Source organism: Peromyscus leucopus, chromosome 19 (genome assembly GCF_004664715.2).
Source record: "Peromyscus leucopus breed LL Stock chromosome 19, UCI_PerLeu_2.1, whole genome shotgun sequence".
Taxonomy (NCBI): domain Eukaryota; kingdom Metazoa; phylum Chordata; class Mammalia; order Rodentia; family Cricetidae; genus Peromyscus; species Peromyscus leucopus.
Window position 1 is genome coordinate 59,358,635 of NC_051079.1, and position 12,841 is coordinate 59,371,475.

The 12,841-nt window shown below is 34.5% G+C and overlaps 1 protein-coding gene across 2 annotated transcripts in view; it reads right to left on the reverse strand.

The window, feature by feature from the left end:
* Positions 1–12,841, reverse strand: part of Dcc (DCC netrin 1 receptor) — a 1,151,759-nt gene that overhangs the window by 560,617 nt on the left and 578,301 nt on the right. The window lies entirely within an intron of this gene.

A 12,841-nucleotide genomic window follows, 5' to 3' on the forward strand; every position in this document is an offset into this window, starting at 1 on the left:
GTGATAATGATAGAGGCCTTTGGTTTGTTTTGTCATGTTTGCTGTTATGGCATGGCTGATTTTTGTGGAGAATATTTAATAACAAATAGATATTGCTCAAATTTTGCTCATTTCACTTCTACCCACACTAATACTACAGTTGTATTTCACATTGTGAATATAGCAACCTTCGTATCTTAATTAGGAACACTTTGACCCATCTTAAGTGTAGTGTAGTTAAAAGATTGTAAATGGGATCAATGGCTTGGCGTCTGACTATTATTTACGAAGGGCTCTTTGGTCAAAGGAAAGCTATTTATCTGCTCTGCTATCACCAAATGAGTAACTGATAAGCAACAGAAAAATTAATTCTCAAAGAGGACACAAGTCCCAGATCAGGATGCCAGCATGAATGGCTTCTAATGAAGACCACTTTCCAGGCTGCAGATGACCACCTTCTCACTGACCCTTCACATGGTAGAAGGGGCCAGATAGCCCAATTTGATACCTTTTACAAAAATTACAAAAAAATTACAAAAAATTATGAAGATTTACCTTAAAACTCAAATCATCCTCCACACAACACACCTTCACCTATCACAGCTGGAGACAGAATCATCCAGATCTCTATGTACATAGCACTATATTTTTCACGTACTGGCATCTACCAATTAGAATAAAAATCTAAAATCAAACATGAAAAGAGACATATCTGACATAGTTCTCAAATTTTAAATCCTGCCTACTGGGATATAAGACAGAAGGAATGTGAAATGATTAAGACACAGACCATCTCTTGTAGAAATTAATTCAAGCTATGTGTGATTGCAATTCACCATAAGATTTATCGGAACTGGTCATCTCACGTGGTATTAATAAGGAGCTTGGGGAGAGAAAGGACTACTTGAGGCACCAGGTACCAGGCAGAGTACATATCTGGCCCAGGGCCAGTTGCAGCAGTTGTAACACATGCCACACATGGTCCATATTCCTACCAGATATATATGGAGAACACACATCCAATGTGGGGGTCATTAGTGGCGAAGGGGGTTGCAGGTCCTCTTCTTTCCAATTCCCGAGATCTGGGATTAAGGCATGGGCCAGCATACCCAGTTTATGCAGTATTGAGAGGATGGAGTTCAGGGCTTCAGGGATCCTAGGCCCTAAGCCAGATCACCAATACTGCCATACCTTGTTTGTTTGTTTTATTCCAAGTCAATTATATTCATGTTTTATTGATTTATTTTACTTTTATTATTTATTTATCTATTCATTTAATTATTTGGGTCAGGCAACCTTTACCTACCACATACATATCCATAAAGAATTTACACTCAGTGATGAGAGACAAATAAAAAACTGAGTAAAGGATTTAGATGCGCACTTTTCTAAGAAAGATGAACTTCAGAAATGGCAAACACTTAAACCCATGAAAATACACTCTGCATTATTTGTCAGCAGGGAAATGCAAATAAAAAGTACGAGATACCATGTCCTACATTCAAATATGGCAGAATAATCAAGTAATTAAGGTCAGTATTTTGGCATTAATGTAGAGAAACAGCAACATCCCTGCCCTTCTGGTGATATGGAAAATTATACAGTAATTTTTGAAAATAGTTATCAAATCTTTAAACACAGAGTTAATATAAAGACCAGAAATTTCATTTGTGGCTATATATACATAAGAAAATTGAAAGCAGAGGTCTGCACAGAAACGTGTACACAAATTTATAGAGTAGAATTATTCATATAGACAAAAGGTGAGGCTAATCTAAGTACACATGCACTGGTAAACAGATAAATAAAATATGATATAATCGTACAATAGAATACTAATTAGCCACAGAAAGGAAGAAAGTTCTACTATATGCTTCAACAAGGATGAACCTTGAAACATTGTGCTAAATAAATAAGCAGTAACAGGCAGGCAGAATTCTGTAATTTCATGCAAATGAACATCTTAAGCAGGGAAACGTGCACATATGGGAAATAGGTAAGAGGTAGCTTAGGGCTGCTGGGTTGGCAGGAGATGAGGAGAACAGCAGGATAGGGCTGAAGGCCATAGGATTTCCTTTGAGGTGATCAGGATGTTCTAAAATTAACTCTGCATATATATATATATATATATATATATATATGACATATGATAAACATATATGTATGTATGTATGTATGTATGTATACACACACACATAAAATGTCCACGCAACTGTGATTACATGGAAAAACCATTGAATGATACACTTCAAAAGCAAAACATGACCTCTAGTAATTATCCGCTCAAACATGAGAGTCACAATAAAAATAAGTCCACAACCTTACTACATAAAGTACAGAAATAATTAAACTTAAGTATTGTGAACAGTAATTTAAAAAGAATTAAAAATATGTAAAGAAGTATCTAGAATTAATTCATAGCCTTTAATGGGAAAAATGAGAGCACTAGTGATGTTAACCCTTTAAAGGGTTATGATTAAAACACTAGCATTTAACTGAGTTTGAGCCTTATCTCAAACTCCTGGGATAATACGTGGTCTGGGTGCTTCTGGACAACTTTAGCATGAAATGTCCTGTGGGCAGCTTTCTACTGCTGTCAGCAGTTCTCCTCAGCCACAGATGGTCAATTCACCTTGCTTAAATTGCTAGAAGTAATTAAAATCATACTCTAGATTGCCTATTTTATGTTCTCAGTTAATCTACAGCCTCTATCTTTTCCTTTGGGGCCTCCTCCTCCTCCTCCTCCCTCATCTATCTAAGAAGGAAAAATAGATTAAAAGTTTCTAGGGTACATGAAAATCACTATCAAAATTGTGGTTTTCAGAAGAAGAGGAAAGAGTTGAACATCAGCACACAGTAGATACCAAAGTAAATACATTTCATAGTTAATCAAATCTTACTTCCAATACAAATAGAATTTCCATAACTAGCTGGAACTAGCAATAAATACTAAACACTTTTTACTAAAGCCTGAAGTATAACTTTGTTTCTCCTAACCCATACACATTTAAAAGAATCTTTTACGTATTGTTAGAGACAGAAGTTTGCCTGTGGATAACCATGATTTTAGCTATAGGAAGGAGTCATGAAGAGAAAGTATATAGTAATGACAGAAGAACCTCACAGATGGCATGAGGTCAATTCAGCCTTAGATCATGTGCCTCTGCCTCTATGTTCTTGTAAACACAACACTCCATATCTCTTTGTCAGTACTGAGGAATCATCAGAACAAACTTCCCTAAGATGTTCTCTCTATGAGTATAATCATTCAGCCACATGATTGTGGGGGAGTCTTTGACAATAAGAACAATTATAGATACAAATGAAATTTAAGAACTATTACTTAGACAAGGTGTTGTGAGTCCCGAACTCCATTCAAATTAGGCATCACATGTAATAATGGAAGAATAAATATTATGCTAATGCATTCTGTGATAACTTTTTACCATTTATGGCCAAGATACTAAGCCTGAAGCCAAATTAAATGAGCAAATGCATACTATAGGGAGATATGGAACTCCTAAATTTGTCACAAGGATTTCATTAACTCAAAGTCTCCCCTTGATCATTGGTACATGCTCCAGAAGAGCACCTGATGCTTCATATGCTTTATTAAAAATGCTAGACTAGAGCACAGGGGAGAGAGGAGGATAATGTCATATCTACTTTTAATTATCCAGATTCCTTTTTTTCTTGAGAAATATCTAGGAGTTGATGACAGTGTGCAAATATATGTATGCTTGTATATGGTAATGTGAATCCATACTACATATCTATGAGCTGATATAGAAAATAAATAGTACAATTTCAATTAATAATATATTAATATTAAATTTGGAATAGGTAATTTTTAAACATAAAATTAAAAACTGCATAGCTCACCATTCTTAGTAATTGCCAAATAAATTTATATGGTACCAAACAGGAAAGGACAATAGTATATAAGGACTTTATAACTATTAAAATAAAAAATATTAAAAATCTATGTCTATAAGAAATAACTTTTAGCCTATGGTAGAAAGGATGTGTTCATATTCCTGAAACCCTAGCATTGCCATCCTACCAGGTTGTAAGCCTCAATGATGATATGTTTCTCCTGTGTTGGTCATGATTTACAAACATGATAAAAGGATTGTTTTAATAATACAGTGCAAGGCCAACTGATGTTTCAATGGCTGTGTTTGCATTTGAGTATATATATTCCTCATAATTTGGAGTCTGAGAAGACCAAGCTCAAGGTGCCACAGGGCTGGTTCCCATTGAGGACTCCCTTTATCCTCACTTTGAAGATGGCTTTTCTATGTATCTGTATGTCACCTCCTCTTGGCATGTGCCCTCATGAGGAAGAGGTGTGATCCACATAGCTTCAGCTTATAGGACATCCTGTTGGATGGGCTTTTTGTACCTTATACTTGATTTTTTTCCCATTATATACATTTAAGTTTTTATTTTGCAGCTCACTGAAGTGCTGTGACCACAAAATGACATCTGTGTGCCAGAGCAGAGATATATAAACAGTTACTAGGCTATAAAGGTTTCTGTAGGAGACAAAAACACACATAAAATGTCCACACCAGATAATTTTCTGTTTTTTTTTCCTATTTTTTAGATAATCTGAATTTTTAAATAAGTAATACTTTATCAATCTCACTGTTAATAGACCTGTAAGTTATCTGAGTGGTGGGATGTGTGGGGATCACTCAACTGTGTTATATTGTAAGAGGTTTTGGAGTAATTTTATACTCTTCAACAAAGACCTGTTTATATTAATGACCAGTTATTATTTGTTGCACAATGTGAAAGTTCCTTTGCAAACAATAACCCAGTAACATGTTGTATGTTATACTTTAGTTTACCCTCATTAACTCCTAAAAGGCCTTTGTCCAAAATACAGGCATATTGAGAGTTAAGCATCCAACATAATAATTTTGAGAGGCCACAGCTCAGTTTATTACAATGATCTGTAGCGCAGAAAAGAATCATGAGTTTCAAGGGAAAGCTTGTAAAATATTTTGATGGAGAGTTAGACAGTGTTTCTGTTGTGCATTCTATAACGTCTCTTAATTTTGTAACTCAGAAGAGCCAAAGGGAAAAAAAAATCTAAGTGTATGCCTCATGCTGAGGAAGGCGTGGTCTATGTTTAAGTATTTTCTTATCTAGCTGAGATGTGAAGCAGAAACAGCAGGGTGTGAGCAGCACAGAAGAAAGTCAGATGTAAAATGCCTCACAAATAGATATCATCCTTCTGCCATAGTCCTAATTTTTGTCTGTGTTTCTAGTGATTACTGCCAATAACATCCCTGTGTATCATCAGGACATCATTATGTTGACTCCTCTGCAATTCATGGGAATTACAAAGGGACAGTTACTGCTGTAAACATTTTGTGCATGAAAAACAAAATGGTTAAAGAGAGACTGCAAGGGATGTTTTAATAATGTGCCATTTATTTTTACTTTTGTTTGCCTTTGCTTAATCTTTCCAACTGAGCTTAAGGCTTCTTTTGAAGGCTAAAAGAAACTTGCTTTTGTTGTAGTTGTTTTGTTTTTTTGTTTTTTTTTTTCCTTGATATCCTAGCATATTCAAAGTTGTACCTTGCTGTTTTGAATATTTTCCTCTTTTTATTCTTATGTCTAAGCAGTCACCAGACCCTAAAAAGAAGTAATTATCATACTTTTAAAGGTGAAGGAATTGAGGATTATCTACCTAGATCTAGTGAGACAGCTGATAAGACACACATCAGTGTGCTTAGCACTGAAATGCCATTATGCTAAAGAGAAAATCCAACCATAGTGTTAGCAGAGCACTCAGAAATTGGACTAGTTTTCCAAACCAGGGCAGCATTCCTAACAACAATCTTTACACATGTCCTTATTTTCTCCTGCATTTTTTGTTCTTCTATGAACAGTCACACTTATTTTTTTTTTCAATCAGTAATGTTCGCCTTTCAGCCCCCATATATGGAAATCCAATTTTCTGATCATCATATATTCATCACACCCTTTGCCTCCCTTACTGCCCATATATCACTTAGGTTTTTTCTGTAATTGCCTGTGTCTTAGCTTTTGACCCAATCAGTCTTGGAAGCCTAGGCCTAAGTGGTGCTTTCCTTCCTGAGACCCCATACTGTTGGGTAGAATGTTCAACACAGAGAAGCTCTTGTCTATTGGTTACTGGTTACGATAAGCACTGTGGTTCCTTTTTCACTTCAGCCTGCAGCTGGTTCGGTTGGTATATATCCAAGCATCTTTATTATTATTGAGAGTCATTTTTATCAGACAGTGAAGTAGTAATCTAAACCTTTCACATCATAAGAAACCAGATTTTAGCACATGTTTAGCTTTTATTTATATTTGGGAGGGGAGGAGAGGTGGGTTTTTGCTATGTAGTCCAGGCTAGCCTCACATTCTCCATCCTCCTGTGCAGCTTCTCTGCTGCTGGATGACAGGTATGTGCCATCATACCTGTTAAATATCTTGATCTGTTCTCTCCAACTTCTCTTCTGTTATTTTTCTAAATCTTTCTATCTTGCTTAAAACCTGCTAGTAGAAGAATCTATTACTGAATGCTAGGAATACTATATTCAATCACATGTGAAAGAATATAGAAATCAGTTTTGAAGATAAATTTTCTTGGAGACAGTCTATTGATACATTTTTATGACATTTATCTATTATACTTATGTATGTACACATAAGCTTATATCTGTGTGTTGTGCAATTCATGTCAATGATGGCCTGTATATATGATGATGGGCCCAAAATTATGATGAAACTTAAAAATCGCTATCACTTAGTGACATCACAGCTGCAAGGACACTTTAGTCATGTGTTTGTGGTGCTGCGGGTTTAAACCTACCCCACTGTTAACCATATCAAAGTATATTAAAATTTAATACATTTTTAACACATGATGATGGTAATAATGGATTGCTTACTTGTTTAAGAACTTAGTGTATTTCTTATGGTTATGTTAGAGTTCGTTCTTTCTAGTAGAGAAAATCTGTAGCTATAGTACCCCACATAAGCATCAGCCCCATATATCCCCTGACTCCTCCACAAAGCCACAGTCAAGTGACTGAGCCTTCACTAAATTCAAGTAAGTATTCTATGAGCTCCACACACAACAAAACCTTGGGGACACAGATCTCACCCTTGAGTGACCCTATCGCTGTGTATTAAATGAGTCTGTAAAGGCAGAGCTGCTCAGGTGGATAGGAAATACCATGATTAACACACCCAAATGGGGCAACCTCCAGGTTGTCCTCACTGATCAAGGAGGACAGACTCTAGAAGGGCAAATCCTCAGTTTCAGACTCCTAACTTAGTTTCTTCTTTCCCCAGGAGCGGTCAAAACACAAGCAGTATAGCAAGTGGAGTAGGCTACTCACACAGAAGATGACGTGGAAAAATTTTAGGTTTAGCTTTATGCTTCCAAATGGCTAAAAAAAAGTTTGACTTAACGAGTTATAAATGCCCTGGGAAAACACCTATGATCCCCAGTTAGCATTTTCCCAGAGACTTGTTAAAGGAAATAAACAAGTGGTATACATTGTTATGCTTTTCATATTTTACTATTTTTTTTATTGATGCAGATTGCTTTAAAGGGAATTACAGAATTCTTACCAGAAAAGTTGAAAATTTTTCATTTACTTATCAGTGTCAGGCCTGTGGTTCTTAGTGAGGAGCCCTTCCTAAGTGACCTCTCCATTCATGTCCTTCTGTGCGGTCATGAACTGTGAACAGGTCATTTTAAAATTCCTACTTTATTGATGAGAGATTAAATACCTCATACAGTATGCATATCTGCATTGATTCAGATGCTAAATTTAGATTCCAGATCAATGTTGAACTGAAACAGGAGCAAATCTCCTGTATGTTTGTTGAGGCTTGTCTCACAGTAAACACAGAGTTATGTATGAGGGTCAAGAGGGACAGCTGGGGAGAAGGACAAAAATATATTCTAAATTATAATTAGATTATAACTCAAGACATAGAAAAAGGACATTGAATACATGATTGGAAAAAAACAAAATTATTTATTTCTTTAAGAAATGGTTATAAGGTTTATAAAAGTAAGAACCATGATACTAGGATACTAGGGATTTTATATATATATATATATATTCTGTCCACTTTTATAGAATGTAATCTTAAGATGTGTTACATTTGTTTATGCTGTGGAACATTTGTTTAGTGATGCAAAGATGTGTTGCATTCTTTTATGTTGCATTTGTTTAACTACATGAAGCTGCATTACTGTGCCTGCCTAAAACACCTGATGATCTAATAAAGAACTGAATGGCCAATAGTGAGGTAGGAGAAAGAAAAGGTAGGGCTGGCAAGCAGAGAGAATAAATAGAAGGAAGAAGAAGGAGCAAGAGAACAAGGAGAGGAGCACTCCAGGGGCCAGCCACCCAGCCACAAAGCTAGCCATGGAGTAAGAATGAATGTAAGATATACAAAAGTAAGAGAAAGGTAAAAGCCCAGAGGCAAAAAGTAGATAGGATAATTTAAGAAAAGCTGGCTAGCAACAAGCCAAGCTAAGGCCAGGCATTCATAATAAAGAATCAGCCTCCACATGTGAAAGCAAATAAATCCTTCTTTAACTTGTTAATATCAGTCACAATGAGGAAAAAAAAAAACAAATATACACAGACAATATCAATTATTTAAATCTTCACACATTCCAAGTTTACAAAGAATACTAAAATGCCTTACAAACATTGGACAAATCAACTTAGTATGTTTTAATTGCATTGCAAGTACATTAAACCTGGGTTTCAAAACTTTTGTGGCTTTCTCACAACCAAGTGCCATGTTAATGTCAAAAAATGTTCACAGATATCTTACTGATGTTTATCTGTACATTCAGAAACACAACCTCAAGCGGTTATTATTAAAATATATCTGCAAATTTATTAATGCTATTTATTTGAACAAAAGTTATCTTGATTTTGTGTAATAAACTTTTAATTTTCATTTTATCAGAATGCAATATAAATGCTACTCTTTACATTATAGTTGATGTTTATTGACTCAAATTACTGAAACGGGCAGCAACATTCCCTTTAATCTAGTTGTTTGGAAAAATTAAAAAGTCATGAGTTCAGAAAGGTTCACATTCAAAGCTAGTGAATGCTCAAGAAAGATCACAGTTGTAAGCAAAACAAGAGTCTGATAAAATGCAAGATTAAAGATTTATAAGTACAAGTTTATATTTCTTGTGGGACTTGAATCTTATGAAAAATACAACTATGCTTAAATTTTTAAAAGTTAGGAAAATACATTTGAATAAAATCGATAATAAGGATCCTTTCTCTTCACTGCATACATTCCTAAAAGTCAATAAATTCTGTTTTCAAATAAACAGTCTACTAGAGTGACACTAATTTTATATTAGGACAGTCTGACACTATATAAAACACTTTATAATATGAACATTCATTTTCAGAGCTAAGATTAGTCACAACAGACTCCAACCAACTTCTTTAGTAAATCAAGTTTTTGGTAGTAGTTATCAGTCAGAAATTTCTATGGGAGATGATTAAAATGTATACCTGATTACCATGGTGATTTCTAGGAAAAAAAATAAATGAAATGAAAATACAAATCTTAAGATAAAAACATAGATCATCTATTTGTTAAGAAAGCAGATTTTTGGACAGAGAATTATTTATAATAAAATATAAATTTAGTGCTAAGAAGCCACTGACTATAAATAAAGCAAGCTCATCCATTGATATGTATCCATATACACAGCATAAGTATACCCTTCCTATTTGAAAGGAGTTCCTGTTAAACAAAGACATGTGCTTAAATACATACTTGAATGCCAAAAAAAATGTTTGCAACTTTACAAAACTGGAAATGCGAATGTCTAGTAAAAAGAAATTAAAACAAGTTTTTAAATTAAATTTAAAAGAAAATGTAATGCCACAGAGATGTAAATTTTGAAAAGGAGATTTCATGATAATAATTGTGAGATAAGGAAATGAGAGATTCACTCTATTGGTAGGGTAAATTCTTATATGGTTGATGAGAGTTCAAACAGGTCTACATTCCCTTGAAAATGAATAAATAAATATTTAGTGATTGGGTATGTAGGGTTTGTATGTGGTGTGTGTGTGTGTTTCTTTTCAAATATAATTTAACAACACAAAAAGTTCAAACTACTTAAAAGAAAATACAGAAGAATATTCAAAAATACACAGAGGCTCAGAGAGTATGCTATAACTCATCTCTAAGTGAAAACACAAATCCTACAATATAACATTCACCTCCCTTAGGTGACACAAATGTGGACCTTGCTCTAATTCAAATTCTAGTTTGGAAAAACTAAGACTAAGGCATCTCAAACAACATCATCATTCTTTTAAATGGCCAATGCTGAGAGTGTTGATTGTAACTCAGTGAGAGAATCAAGACTGCTTGACCACTGGCAGCCTGGCCTAGGCAGGATGTCATTTAAGGACTGATCTTATTTGGGCCTGGAAAGATGGCTTAGTGGTTAAGAGTACTGGCTGCACTTCTAAAGGACTGGAGTTCAATTCCCAGCATGAACATGACATCTCACACCTTTGTGTAACTCAAAAAAAAAAAAATGTTTTAGCCATTGCATAAAAAGTCCAGACCTTTTATTTTGTTTGAATTTTATAAACATTTTTCTGAGTTGTTTAGCAATTATTTGTCCTCTTTTTAAATAAAGCATCCTTTAATTTTATACCTTCACACTTATTTTATGATTATAGAAGTAATGTGTAGTTCTGAATAATAAGATAGTCATCAATACATGATACCAATTATGTGTTTGCTGCCTCTTCCTCGGCTATGAGTATGAAAATTACTTTAACCTTATTTTCACAGAACAATGCCATTTTCTTAGTCTTTGTACCTTACCATCCTTTCTTCCCCTATTCTCTCAAGATAGTTCTAATAAATTCACACATTACTGGGGGTGATTACATCATGAATTATGAAATTTCAGAATTGCTTCATACATATCACACAATCTACCTCAGTGCATATATGTTTCAGAAGAAAAAACAGCTGAGAAGTGTGTGTACCAGGAAGACAATTTACCTTAGGCCTGGGGCTGTGGCAACTAACAAGTTAGATTTCAGTCTGGATCCCTCCTTGGGACATTTATTTATCTAAGAAGAACTCATTCATCAGATAGAGTTGAAATGAAACCCTCAGTTAGGAAAGGCTTGGGTCGTGTTTCTTCCCCAGTGTGAAGATATTATTTACTCAAACAGACTCATCTAGGGAGATGCTAGCAGCCCTTTCATTTCACCAATACTCATCCTTCATTAATTCAAAGGGGACTTGAGTGAGAAAATGATTCAAGGAACTTGGTTAGACAGGATGTCAGAAAGAGCCCTTTACCACTAAACCTCTTTCTCAAAAACACAGGAGACCAAATTCCTCTCCACTGCCAATGATCTTCAGGCAACAGACAAGACAACTCTTGAGTGACACCAGTGGTGCCAGTGACCAGACAGGCTTTTCATTTTCACCCAGTTACAATCAACCTTTTCAGTACCAGCCATTTAAAAGAATAAAGATGTTGTTTAAGTTGTCTTAGTCTGTTTCATTTCCTAAACTTATCTAGAATCAGAGCAAGGAAGATCACAGCTATTTAATGTGCTCTCTCTATGCACCTCCCACAGGAGATTTTTGAAGAATAATTGTTCCATAATTTTGGCATTCAATTAGTGGTGATTTTTATTTATATGTGTATCTATATGTGTATATATACATATATATATATATACAAACATAGAGGTGTACATAAATATTTATGCATATTAACATGTATATATACATGTACAAGTACATATTTACAGGACTATGTTCTTCACATATGTGTAAATATATACAATATATATAATCAGATTATATTACAGAATTTATTATATTGTATAACTTGTTAATGTCAATATTAATATAATAAAATTCTTCTATAACATAATAAAAAGAAATGTTTGGGATACACTAGCTTTGTTTTACTAGAGATTTTCCCCTAGAATAGGTATGAATCCAGAGGCAACCCATGATCATGGGACTCTATAGTATATGTGGACATCCATGCTTCAGTGAAACACGGGATTTTCTGGAACAAACCATGCCAGGCTACCAAAATGTTTCCCTAAGAAACACAGAAAATATATCATGCAGTGTGGGAAATTATTTTTGTTGCTTCTCCATTTGGGGTAGATTTAAATGCATTAAAAACTATATGGGTGTTTTGTAATGATACAACTCATACAGTAAAAGGAAAATCAGTCTACATGCAGATGCACATGTTGACACAGGTATAATGTGGATAACTTCAATGTGTCCTTGGGTATCAGCACTCACATATGGTTAATTTAGTTGTCAACACAGTGTTGTAATCTAACATACAACTTGACTTCATCTACAAGCAGTCTAAATTCTAGGTTATTAAATAACCACATTCATCAAACGATCAGTAAAGATCACATTACATGACCATTTCTGATCAGCAGTGTGTGTCACTGTACCTTCATATCACAAATGCTTTCTTTTCTTTGCTCTAGTGAAATATAAAAACATGACTAAATTGTTGCCAGCTTGACGGCTGTTAATATTTTAGCTAAAGTAATGACATCTCTAAATCTAAAGAGTTAATATCGTTTGCACATTAGGTTTTAGAATTTAAATTTTAGTGAGGAAATAAGCAACTCTATTACATGAGCCACCATCTATCCCATTATCCTTCCACCATCCTTTAAATCTAAAGTGAATATAGCTCGGCAGATTGACACATCTTATACTCATTAATATCTTTTAACTTGTACAGAATAATTTATAAACAGCATGTGGTTTTTCTTGGAATTTT